Genomic DNA, 11,553 nt, shown 5'->3' on the forward strand with positions numbered 1-11,553 from the left:
GAGCCCACTTTTCTCACCTCTCCCAGGTGCCTTTCTGAAGAGACAGGGTGGCATACACACATAAACCAGCTCTGGAGAGCTGGGACAGCTCCTCACCATCACTACAGCACAGATAAAGCGTGCTAGATCAAGCAATTTGACAAAGCTATTTTTAATTCTGTTAAACCAGCAACTCATGCTAATTTGCAGCCAAATCCCCCAGTACAGGAGGCACTGCTGACATCCGTAAGGGTGTGATTCCACTTCAAGGGACAAATAAGATCTCACAGGTTAGATCTAGAGTCGTATCTTATGCAGTCTCAGGCTATGCTGGAGGAGCAGGAGACCCCCTGCTTTGAGCATTGTTTCAGTGGCGGTCATAAGTACAAGATGACCATGGAGGAACAGGCTGTTTTCTGCAGGGTCATGTTTTATACATGATACAGCACTGCAGCTTCTCTAGCACACTGCTTTGAAGAGTTATTGTTTATGAATTTATTTTCATAAACTGGAGCCAGCAGGGAATGCAGGATTTCCAGCTCTAATAGCATTCTTGTACAATTTAGGTCAAAATAATCCACACGTTCAGAGTTAAATCAAAGCACACCCCTTATCACACATTCACATAGGAGCACAAAGAGCATCAGCAGGACAGGGATGGCAGACTAACCCAGCACCACACTGGAGCTGCAATGGGAACAGCTATAAGGGGGCCCTGAAACCACAGACATCCCTCCCTAACCTACTGACAGCTTTCTCCCTGCCCAGCAGCAGAGATATGTTCAAAAATCCACTGAGAAGCCACGCAGGGAAGGCTGTGTATAGTGGGGCAAGGCATAAAATGCCCAGCTCCACAGTAAGCCTTGCGGGCAGGGCAGCTCCACCCCATCCCTGTGCAAGCAGCCAGGGGCTCACACTGCTCCAGTTGCTTTGAGCAGAGAATGACTGGGCAGAAAATAGACACAGAAGGTTCACAAAGTCCTTGCACAAGGGGCTGGTGGGAGCAGAGGTATGCCAGAGCACAGAGGTAGTCCTACAGACTCTTAATAGCCCTAGAGATTCTGGGATCCTTGCTGCCCTACCTGAGATGCCATGCTTGGGTGCCAGGGAAATTATGCTACCGGTCCAAGTGCAGGACTGTGTTTTCCTTTCAATTATAAGGAGTGAGAGCATGAATGGGCTGCTTGAGAAACAGCCTGGGCCTGCATTCCAACCCACCCTGTCACTACAAGCATGCCTGATGCAGAGCCACTTGCCTCCAGATGCCACATAAACACTGCTCTGGTTGCAGAGCTTTCCTGACAGCACCCAGACCAGCAGCTGGGAGAGGCTCCAAGCTTCTGTCCAACCCTAAGCTCAAAAGCCACTACAGCTGCATCCCACACCACCACTGACAGGGGCACTGAGGGGGGCTTCATGCAGGTACTGGGAACCTGGCTCCTAACAGAGCTGAAAGGCAGCTGTGAGCATCACACAACACTGAAAACATCAGTACACCAAAAATTAGGTTTTTCAGCACATTTGCCAAATGAGACCATCAAACCAAAAGGTTTCATTAGGGAAAACCAACCTCAGCATCTGTAGAGAACTGGCTTGCTTTTCAAACCAAGTACAGCAAACGGTCACTCATCCATGAGTGCATGTTCTGATGAATACAACTACAAAACCTGTTCTCCTCCAAACTCCTTGGCTACTAGCAACATCTGAGCTCAGCCTTAACTCCTCATCTTCGATCTAACCCCAAATTTACATGAAAATAATACAGGCTTTGTTGAGCTCCTGGAAGGTTCAGACAAGCTCAGTCCCCTTAAAAGGAAAGCTGCAGCCCAACTATGCTCAAAGTGTACTTACTGCCTCAAAAATGTTCAAGTTCACTTGCTTTGATCAAAATCAGCATTTCATTTCTTGTGTAGATGCAGGGCAGGGAACAGCATCCTTCACCTCCTTTCTAATGCTCAGAAAACAAAGATTTTACACCCTGCCTTTAGAATCGAGTCAGGAGAAAATTGCAAAACACTTCAGCATCTCTGTTTGCTTTGTAACCAGGATAGCTGAGAGCCACCTGACAGCTCTGGGGACTCCACTTCTGTGCTTGTCCATAAACCAGAGACAGCAGCACGGCAAGATTTCTGCACCACTCTGATCTCTGCCTTTATTTTTAAACTGCTACTGTCACCACAGCATCTCAGTTCACCTTCTGCCCAAAACAAATTGAACAGATTTCCCAGAGGGTCTCCTGACTCACCAGCACATTTTCCCTTTAAAGGTCAAAAAAATATGTAGCAACAATAGGGATTTCATTAGTTTCCTCTTAGCTTCAGTCGGTCAACAGGGACTTAAAAGAGAGATTGGTTGCACTCAGGAGCTTTCCCTAACAATGCACACTTCATCTTGTTTAGGATGAAGGGAGAGAGCAGCCATAGGAAACATCTTGCCCCTTCCCCTCCCGCTGAGCACAGCCAGAGAACATTGAGCAAGGTGGTCTCTCCAGCAGAGATGTCTGTCCTGAGCAAACTCCATGTACTTGGCTCACATATTACACGCTGAGATTCCAGCTAGAACCCCTGCACAGGATGCACAGATGATTTTCTCCAGTTTCTCTCCAAATGCTTCCTTTGCATCTCTGTTCCAAGCAATCCCTTCAAGTCCAGAGTACATTTCCCCATGCTGTTGCTTGTTACCATCCCTCCCCAATCTCCAGGACCTAAAGCTCCTAAACCAGTGACAGCCGATGCTGCCTTAGTGCTCACCACCTAGCACTCATTGCTCGAGTCACAAGGAGCTGCTCGTTGCTGAGAGGTCCTCATGTGCCAGCTACTCATCCAGCTGCTTCAGCATGCAGAACTTCACACCTGGTTCTGAAAGCCTCAGGAAACCAGCAGTGCTTGGGGAGGCTCATCACCTGCTGAAGGAAGAAATGACAGCCCTTCTTTTATCTCAGATGTTTCTTGATAGTCTCGACAAGAGCAAGCAGATCAGTTTTAATACGAGAGATACGCCCACACCACACTGGATTGCGTAAGGACATCCCTACGTCCATCTTCATCTGCTCTGATCCTCGTCTGCCACCATTTCCACTGCGATTGCTCACGTGGGAAAAGTAATTCAGGCTGCAGAGATGCTACTTGGAGGCTCCCTGAGAGAGGGAACTTCAAAATTCCCCCTTCAGTTTTAAATAAACCACAGATTTTCTACTTATCCATTTTCAATGGATGCTTAAGGTCCCACGAGGTCACATTCCCAAGTTTTCTGTTCAGCTTCTGAGAGAGTCGGTCTTTGCATCCTCACACAGCTTCAAGATGTAAGAACTGCAGGACATGTAGAAGCCCAGTGGGGTGGCCTGGTCACCACCCGCAAAGGCTGGAGCAAACAAAGCTCAGAGGACACCACTCCAGCAGCCCTATCTGTGGTCCCCACTGCTTTCACCCTAGGACAGCACCTTCCACAGGACCAGCACATCTGTCCCCAGCACCATGTCCATCAAAGCAAAAAGGGAGACTCAGCTCAGTGCTACACTGCAATCCTGACATGCTTCTGTGCAAGACAAGTTGTTTGTTTTCAACTCATTTTATCCTCCACCAACAGAACCTAAGCAAGAAAAGGTCACGAAATACCAGAACAAGATTGGCTGGGGGGGAAAGGAGGAGGAGGAGGGAGAGTGATTTGTGTTTTAATAACTCCAGCAGTAGAAGCACAGACTGGAGAGGCCAGCAAACATGCCCTTTATTCAGAGCAAAGCAAAAGGCATCTGCTAGATGCGTGGCACAGAAGCATTTAGTATTTTGAACCGTAAGGCTAATCTGATGTGACACTCCATCAACCCCTGACACACAGCATACATTAATCTTTCATCAGTAAGGCTCCTCACCACGAACCCGCAGCACGTGGCAAGGAGAACGCTTTACCTGCACACAGGTCCCCCTGGGGCTGTGCCCTCGGCAGTGCTCCCAACAGAGGCAGCACGTGGCCGTCCTCCCCGTCACCGCAGGAGGGGAACGCTGTCAGCTTGGGTCTTCATAAAGCGATGAGCAGGCATCTGACCTACATAGCACGCACAGATGTGAGCGGCCTTACACAGCACGCCGCGGGTTTTTATGCAAAGAAAAAGTAAGCACCACCTGCTTTGCCTGAAAAAAACATGTGAAGAAAAGGCAGCTGTGTGCAGGGGGGCTGCTCTGGGTTTCAGATGGGGGCTTAGTGTCACCACTTCTCTTCCTTATTATGTCTGTCTTTCTACGGATGATTTTCAGGATTATTTAGGATACCACTGTTGTACCAAGGCTGAAAGCATCACGAGCACGTCAGCTGGGGAGATGCTGCACACACCCAGCCACATGCTCACGGCAGCTTATAAACCACCCAGCTCCTTTCAAGTACTGCACTAACCCCAAACTCTCATTCTAGAGTCTCCTCTGTCCCAAAAGAAAGCCCGCTCACAGGTCACCCTGCCAACATCAGGTGTTTGTTTCTGTAAGAATTTTATCTTGAGACAAAAGGTAGAAAAATAAGCAGATACAGCAATGTGAGACAAAAAAATAAATTAATCGGTGCTGTCCTGGCAGGGTAGCCACGATCCTATGCAGGGCTGGTTTCCAGCAGAGGGTCATCTTCTTGCAAGCCAATGCTAAGCCGTGCTAAAATGACTGCTATGCTGCTGAGCCAGGCCAAACGTCACATGCCATGCATTGCTGAGGCTCCTGGCCCCTCCACAAGGAAAGGAACCAGGACTGAGCTAACCTAGGAAGATGGAGAAAGGCAAGGTTAAGGCAGGACAGCTGGAAGGCTGGGCTAGGACACCTGGAAGGCTGGGCTAGGACACACAGAGCTCCCCAGCTTTTCCTGTACACCAGGTTGGTGCAGGCAGGGAGAAGGGGGGAGAGCAGAAAGAGCAGCAGAGCAAAACTTCGGGAGCATGAGCTGGGAGCATGGGGACCTGGCGTTATTCCCAGCTCCACTACCAGCAAGGTCAGGCCCAGTCACATGCCCTCCTACCTCTTCTCTATTTACAGCCTACACTTCAGAGCCACAGCTCCTTCTCACTGGTTCTGGGCACAGACCCTCAGATACTACTGTACTGTACACGAAGATATGAACACAAGGCCTCCAGACTCTTGGTACCTGGTCAAACTGCAAATGGAAATAAAATTAAAGGAATAAACAAGAACAAGCAGATTAAGCACTCTGCTTTTTTTTTTTTTTTTTAATCAGCTGCTCTTTAGCCTACTTGCGCGACTCCCCTTGCTCATGACACCGAGGCTCTGGAGGCAAAATAAATAGATAAATTTGTGGGTCAGAAGAAAAGCCTCATCTTGGCTGGGATTTTAGAAGCCAGCCTTCAGCAGCAGCAGCCCTCGCTCCACACAACTTGCACCAGCATCCATCCAGCACCAGCCCAGGGCCAGTGCTCCCCAGGCAGGTTCCCTTCTCAAATACAGAACAGCTTGAGTTGGAAGGGACTTTAGAGATAATTTAGTTCTAACCCCTCTGCTACAGACAGGGTTGTTTAGTCTTCACTTGCTGAGCCACAATCCCCTGCACAGCTTCCTCACAACGAGTTGTAAAATATAGATGTTTACACTACGCAAGGCTAAAATCTATCAATTCTGAGGTCACGAGCACTGTGTTTTTCCCCTCTTGCAAAGCAGCACTTGAACAGACATACATCATGGACTAGAAGCACACCAAATTGGATGGTGGTATGACATCTGTAAACTGAAATGATAATAAAAGCAGCAGATGCAGAGGAGAGCCTGCCTCACCTGTGCACATACCCGTGCATTCCCCCACAGCCCAGAGCTGAGGGAAGACAGGCCGGCTGCTCTTGGGGCTGCTCTGGAAGTGGACAGGCAGATCGGGTGCTCCATTCCCTGGCAGTATCCAGTCTTTCTTTTGGGGAAGGGAGGTAATTTATGATATGCTTTGTAACGTTTGCTGGCAGGACACAGATGAAGGACTATCCCTGATGATCAATGTCCAGGCCCATCTTCAAAGTGCTTTGAAAATAATCTGCCCAAAATAAACATGCAGACAGGGCCCAGGAGCTGGATAGGAGCTGACAGCAATTGCTTTTTTTTCCAGTGCAAACAGAAGGCAGCCAACATCCCAGCACAGGGGGGCTGAGCCCTCCCTGCACGGCACACGAGCAGGGTGAGAGACCCAATTTAATTTCCTCCACACAACGATCTTAATAAAGCTATATAAGCCCTTCCTGTCCCTCTCCTGCCACCAGGCATGGTTCTGCTCACAGGAGGTATTACTGAACCCCAGCTTATTACCAGCAGCTCCCTGAAAATGCCGTGTGCACTGCAGCAAAGTGGCTGGGAGCCCATCTACAGGCAAGTACTGCTCCTCATTACCAGGAAAGAACACCCATGCCCACTTCTGATGCTCATCTGTGGCAGCAGTTGCTCCCCAGGTGCTGTTGAAGCTGCTCGCTGGTGTGGGCTTTGCACTAAATCCTGCAGCAGTTCACCTTTAGGAGCTTCTCTTCACCATCCCCTGTGTCCCACACCCACATAGTTGCTGGAGGGAAGCAATGCACCTGGGCTGTGAGAGATTACCTGCAGCAGAGTTTCCCCACTGGTTTTATGGACAATGAAGTTTCCAAACTGGTTCCAATTCTGCAACGTAATCCGCAGGAATGGCTCCTGGTCCTGCAGGAAAACACCAGGACGTGGGCAGCCCCTGGAGTGGGGAGCACGAGTACAAGACAAAGCTTGACTGATCTGTTGAAATGAGCAAGCATGATTCAGAGTAAACTCTGTAGCCAGTGCAAAAAGCACAAAGCCTAAGTGTCTGGAGAGGCTCAAGAGGATTTCTGCAGTGCTTACAGCCATTACAAACTCCTGAAAGCAGCCCTGCAATGCCCCCTAAGCCAAGGCCCCCCCCACACATGGCAGAAACAGCACATCCCGAAGAAGCACTTTTCTCACAAGTGCTCCCAGAACAGCTTTGTAGAAGAGTTTGCTAAAAGCAGGAAGAAAGAGGAGATTCAAACTGCCCAGGAAAGGCAGCAGGAGCCACTGAGCAGTGCCAGCAGCCAGACCTCCCCTGCCTCATGCCCTTCACCGCTCCAGTCCTGAGCTCAGGAATCCACATATTAATCACAGCATCCATCTGCTCCCAGCTTCCAAAGCAAGCCATCCTTCACATAGAAGCCAGAAGACCTTTTTCAGCAAAAGCCACCCGCCTTTCTGGGTTTCACTACATCAACCAGAAGGCGCAGATCCCTGCTGGGAAGGATGCTTCCCTCCCCCAAGGGACCCAGCAGGACACGGCCACTCCATCTCAGCACAGCAGTGGATGTGCAGAGCAGTCTCAGCCACCACTCTCACCAGTGCATCCCACCTGCCCATTCCTCTGCAGCACACAGCAGCAACCAGAAGATGAGTTCACGCTCATTCCTACTGTGGCTGCATTTGTCTGAACACAAGCTGTTTGCAGAAGCATCAGGTAACACTCTGCCACTTTCCAGCCCCTATGGCTCCAAACCATCCCACACCACGCGCAGACGATGCCACAGACTTCACCTGGGAATCACTGAGCTCATGTGGACACAGCCCACGGGCGCCTGTGCTATTTACCTCACCCCTCTTCTCTGAAAGGCAACTAACACTGTGATTTCTATTTTAAAAACAGGCTTTTCAGAAATAATAAGAACAAAAGAAATGACTGTTTGCAAGGCAACCGGGAGAGTCTACAAATGGCTGTGTTAAGAAATGGACTGCTAGAGGAACAGAAACACTACTGAACCTGGTGCTGGGCACTCTGCACACAGCTCCTGAAAGCAGCGGGGCAACCCTCCCTTCCCTGTAAAGTCAAGGGCCAAGCCTCACTCTGTGCACATCTTGTTGCAAGTCAGCATTCAGTTTCGACATACTGCAAAGGGTACTGCCTTAAGGAAACACTGGTGCTGCAGGAGCAGGGCCCAAGCCTCCCCATGGAAGCAGCAGGAGCTCTGCCCTGGAGATGGAGCATCAGCCCCCAGGCCTTCTGCCACAGGAAGGTACAGTGACCTCAGCAGGGAGCACGGCAGCACTGGTTGTGTTAGTGCTACACAGGAGCCAAAACAGTGAGTCACGCTGCCCTTATAGCCTTCCCCTGGACATCCAGAACAAAGCCAGACACGCAGCAGAGGACATAGCTCCCAAGATGCCTCCTCCTCTGTGCCATACAGCTCTGGACCACGTTACAGGGCCAGTGCTGTTACAAGGTTGCTAGGTTTTCCCGACAGAGAAACTGTTCTCACGTTAAGAAAAATGTCCTTATCGATACTCCCAGTATTTCTTAAACAGAGGACCTCAGCGGGAGCTTACAAAACTACACACTGCAGGAACACACTTCTCATCACCCGTGCTGGAGCATCCCCTGTGGTATCCCACACACCCCCAGCTCAGGCTGCGGGCTCTGCAGATTCAGCTTCTGCTGTCAGCTCTCAGCCTGGCAGCCACGGGATGCTAACTGCCATCGCTTTCAGCTGCAGGGAACACCAGAAGCCACAAGAAGAGATTTAGATCGGCTATTAGCATGCATCCTTCTTGTTTCCATGCAAACTGTGGATTCCCTAGGATGTGCAAAGGAAAGCAGCCTTCGCTCATCGTTAAATGCCTTCTCCTTGAGAAGTCCAGTATTTTAGATGCAGAACTGGACACTGTGTGCAGCTGTCAACCCCTGCCCTGGTGTCACCTCTGTTCTCTCTATTGTACAGTACACACCATTAATTTTGTAGCAGAGATGCAGCTAGCACACCTGACCTGCTAATTAAACACACACACTCATGTTAGTGAGAAACACCAACGTGCCTCACTTGAATCAAACAGAAACAGGTAGAGTAAGACTGGTGGCAAAAATAAAAATAGACACAGTTCACATGACTGCAAGGAAGGCAGCAGCATCCTTGTGCACAACAGCAAAATCAACTTAATCGCAAACGACAACTTCTGAAAGCTTTTGCTTTGGATTCATCCTTGCTATTTTTCTAGGCCAGCTGGAAAACAAAAGCTTTGTCTTCTTAAAATGCAATTGCCTGAGGCATCTCTTAAAAAAAGTGACATAACTCAGGTCTGAAAAATGCCTGCTGGGTTTCAGATTCTCCTAAGAGGCTCTTTGCTGTTCAGCTTGATTCAGACTACCCACATCAGCGTGAACTCCACAGATTCAGCCCTGGCTGCAAACACAGGTATGAAAAATCATAGTAAACGTGTGCTTCTTAAGCCATACAATTAGAGCTCTGCAGTTACAATAAACACAACTTGTTACTGATCCGATGACTCCCCCCCCCCACGCTTCTCCCTAGCAGGTTCATGAATGCCTCACCGACCTCTGATGACAGTTATTCTGAAGTCACCTCTGCTTAGTGCATTTTCTTCCTGTGTGCTTTTCTGGGTGTTTCTAACCTTTCCAGCACAGACCTCAAGCTGTGACTGGCACACACAGATGCAGAGGAATCTCCCAGCAAGGCGTCCTCGTTGCAGTCACCCTGGAAGAAATGCCTTCGTGCTCCTTGGAAACCACCAACACAGCCCTGTACCACACAGGACAGCAACTCAACGGGAAGGGTGTGAGAAAGCAAAAGCCACAATTCTCTTTAAGGTAAACACATCCCTTTCTAATCGATGCATGTAGTCCTGTGTAACTCCACAGCACCTGCAGGATGTCAAACATCTTTATTTCCAGAGACCGTTCTCCTTGAGCAGGTGCACATTTGCTTCTGAGTCTGAGAGCTCCTCACGCAGCCACCACCAAGGAGCACATGGTTTGGCTGCTGCCTTCACTGGAGCATTCGGGACGCGGGCAGAAGCTCTCAGTGCTGGGAACGGTTCTGATCTTTCGTCCCAGCGCTTATTCCAGGCAACTGCTCTCCGCCAACGGCTCCTAAACGCCGCGCATCTGTCTTTATCCTAAAGAAAGCAGCTCTTTGCAGACCCACCTTCCGTCGCTGAGCCGTTCCCCAAAGGCCGTGGCAGCAGTGCCCACCAGCAGCTCCACGGGCACCGCGCGAGCCACGCACGCACCGCTCGCACCGCGGCACCCAGCCGAAAGCAGCACCAGTGACAGCCGAGCCTAATCCAGAGCACGGAACCCCACGAGATGCCCGGGTCGGCCCGAGGGACGGTCTGCTCTGGCCAGGCTCCTCAATCACCGCCCCGCTCCTGTGGGATAACCGGATAAAGGCAGCCCTCCGAGTCACGCGTCCGCAGCATCGCCGTCCAGCGGCTCCGCTGCTGCTCCCTTTAGGAAAAACTCTTCCTTCCATCCCAACCCTTCGCTTCAGAAGAACACCAAAGAGCCCAAATCGGAACGAAGCGCAGAAGGAAGGGCTAGGCAAAGCGGCTGCCCGAGGAGCCCTACGTTTCCCAGCACAGAAACAACCCGAGAACCGCACCGAGCAAACAGAGGCGCGCACCCACCTGGGAACCGCGCAGCCCCAACTCAGCGCCCGCACACGGAGCGTGGAAAGTTGGTCCTCCCGCAGGTACCGGCACCGCCGCGCATCTCGAGCCCCACTCCCCCTCCTTAACGCCGGAATGGGGGGAAAAATAATAATAATAATAAAAAAAAAAACAACTTGCAAGAGGAAGAAAAATCAAGCAAGCAAATAACAACCGACGGAAGGATGAAGAGAGGAAGAAAGAAAAAAAAAAAGGAAAAATTGTAAGAAAAAAAAATGAAAGAAAGGGAAAAAAAAGAAAGAAAAAAAAGGAAAAAAAGAAAGAAAAAAAAGGAAAAAAAAGAAAGAAAAAAAAAGGAAAAAAAAAGAAAGAAAAAAAAGGAAAAAAAGAAAGAAAAAAAAGGAAAAAAAAAGAAAGAAAAAGAAAGAAAAAGAAAGAGCGAACTCACGTGCAGCAACACGCCCGTTTCCGGCGGGACCCCCGGCAGGACTCGCAGCAGCACTGCCCGCGCCGGAGGAGGAGGAGGAGGAGGAGGAGAAAGAGGAGGAGGAGCGGAATCCGGCCCGCCCCAGCGCTCCCTCACCTCCCGCCGGCCCAAGCACGGCTGCGCGGTGCTCCGCTGCCCGCCCCGCATCGCAGCGCGGTGTGAAGCGCGGCCCGGTTCCGTCCGCCGCCCCGGGATGAGCGCGGGGAGTCCCGGAGCAGCTCGAGGAGCGCGCTGCGGGACTCCGGCGGTGCTCGGGTGCTGCCCGTCCCCGCTTTCTCTCAATTGACTCTGCTCTGCTCGGTTGTTTCAGGGATCAGGTGTTTTCTTGCCGAAAGTATTGTAAAGCGTTTCACAGAATCGCTGAGGCTAGAAAAAAAACAAACCAAGACAAAACCGAAACACCTGAGGTCAGACCTAACCGGGAGCCCGCAATGGGAGAGAGCCGCAGCCACGTGTACCCCCAGGCCTGGCGACTCTCCCACCTCACCTGTCCCAGCCCCTCCTGGAAGGAGCAATTTCTTGCTTTCTGCTCCCCAGCCTGCCCTGCTGCTCTTTTCTATTCACCGTTCTTTTCTTTCATCTTTTTTTTCTTGTGTGACGCAAATCCCATCCAAGCTTCAGCTCTTTCTCTGCAGAGTGGGCTGCCGAGGAAGGGAAAGTCACGACCACGTCGGCTTCCCCCCCTGGAGGAGGACC

General features: G+C 50.5%; 1 protein-coding gene across 1 annotated transcript in view; it reads right to left on the reverse strand.

The window, feature by feature from the left end:
- RALY (RALY heterogeneous nuclear ribonucleoprotein) overlaps window positions 1-10,873 on the reverse strand; it is a 110,915-nt gene extending 100,042 nt beyond the window's left edge. Inside the window, exon 1 of the mRNA XM_065754078.1 lies at window positions 10,819-10,873. The gene's annotated coding sequence lies outside the window, so the exon portion shown is untranslated. The remainder of the gene's footprint in view (window positions 1-10,818) is intronic.
- Window positions 10,874-11,553: the final 680 nt, after the last annotated feature.

Source organism: Cyrtonyx montezumae, unplaced genomic scaffold (genome assembly GCF_038088225.1).
Source record: "Cyrtonyx montezumae isolate F1298 unplaced genomic scaffold, pur_monq_1.0 scaffold_9, whole genome shotgun sequence".
Lineage (NCBI taxonomy): Eukaryota > Metazoa > Chordata > Aves > Galliformes > Odontophoridae > Cyrtonyx > Cyrtonyx montezumae.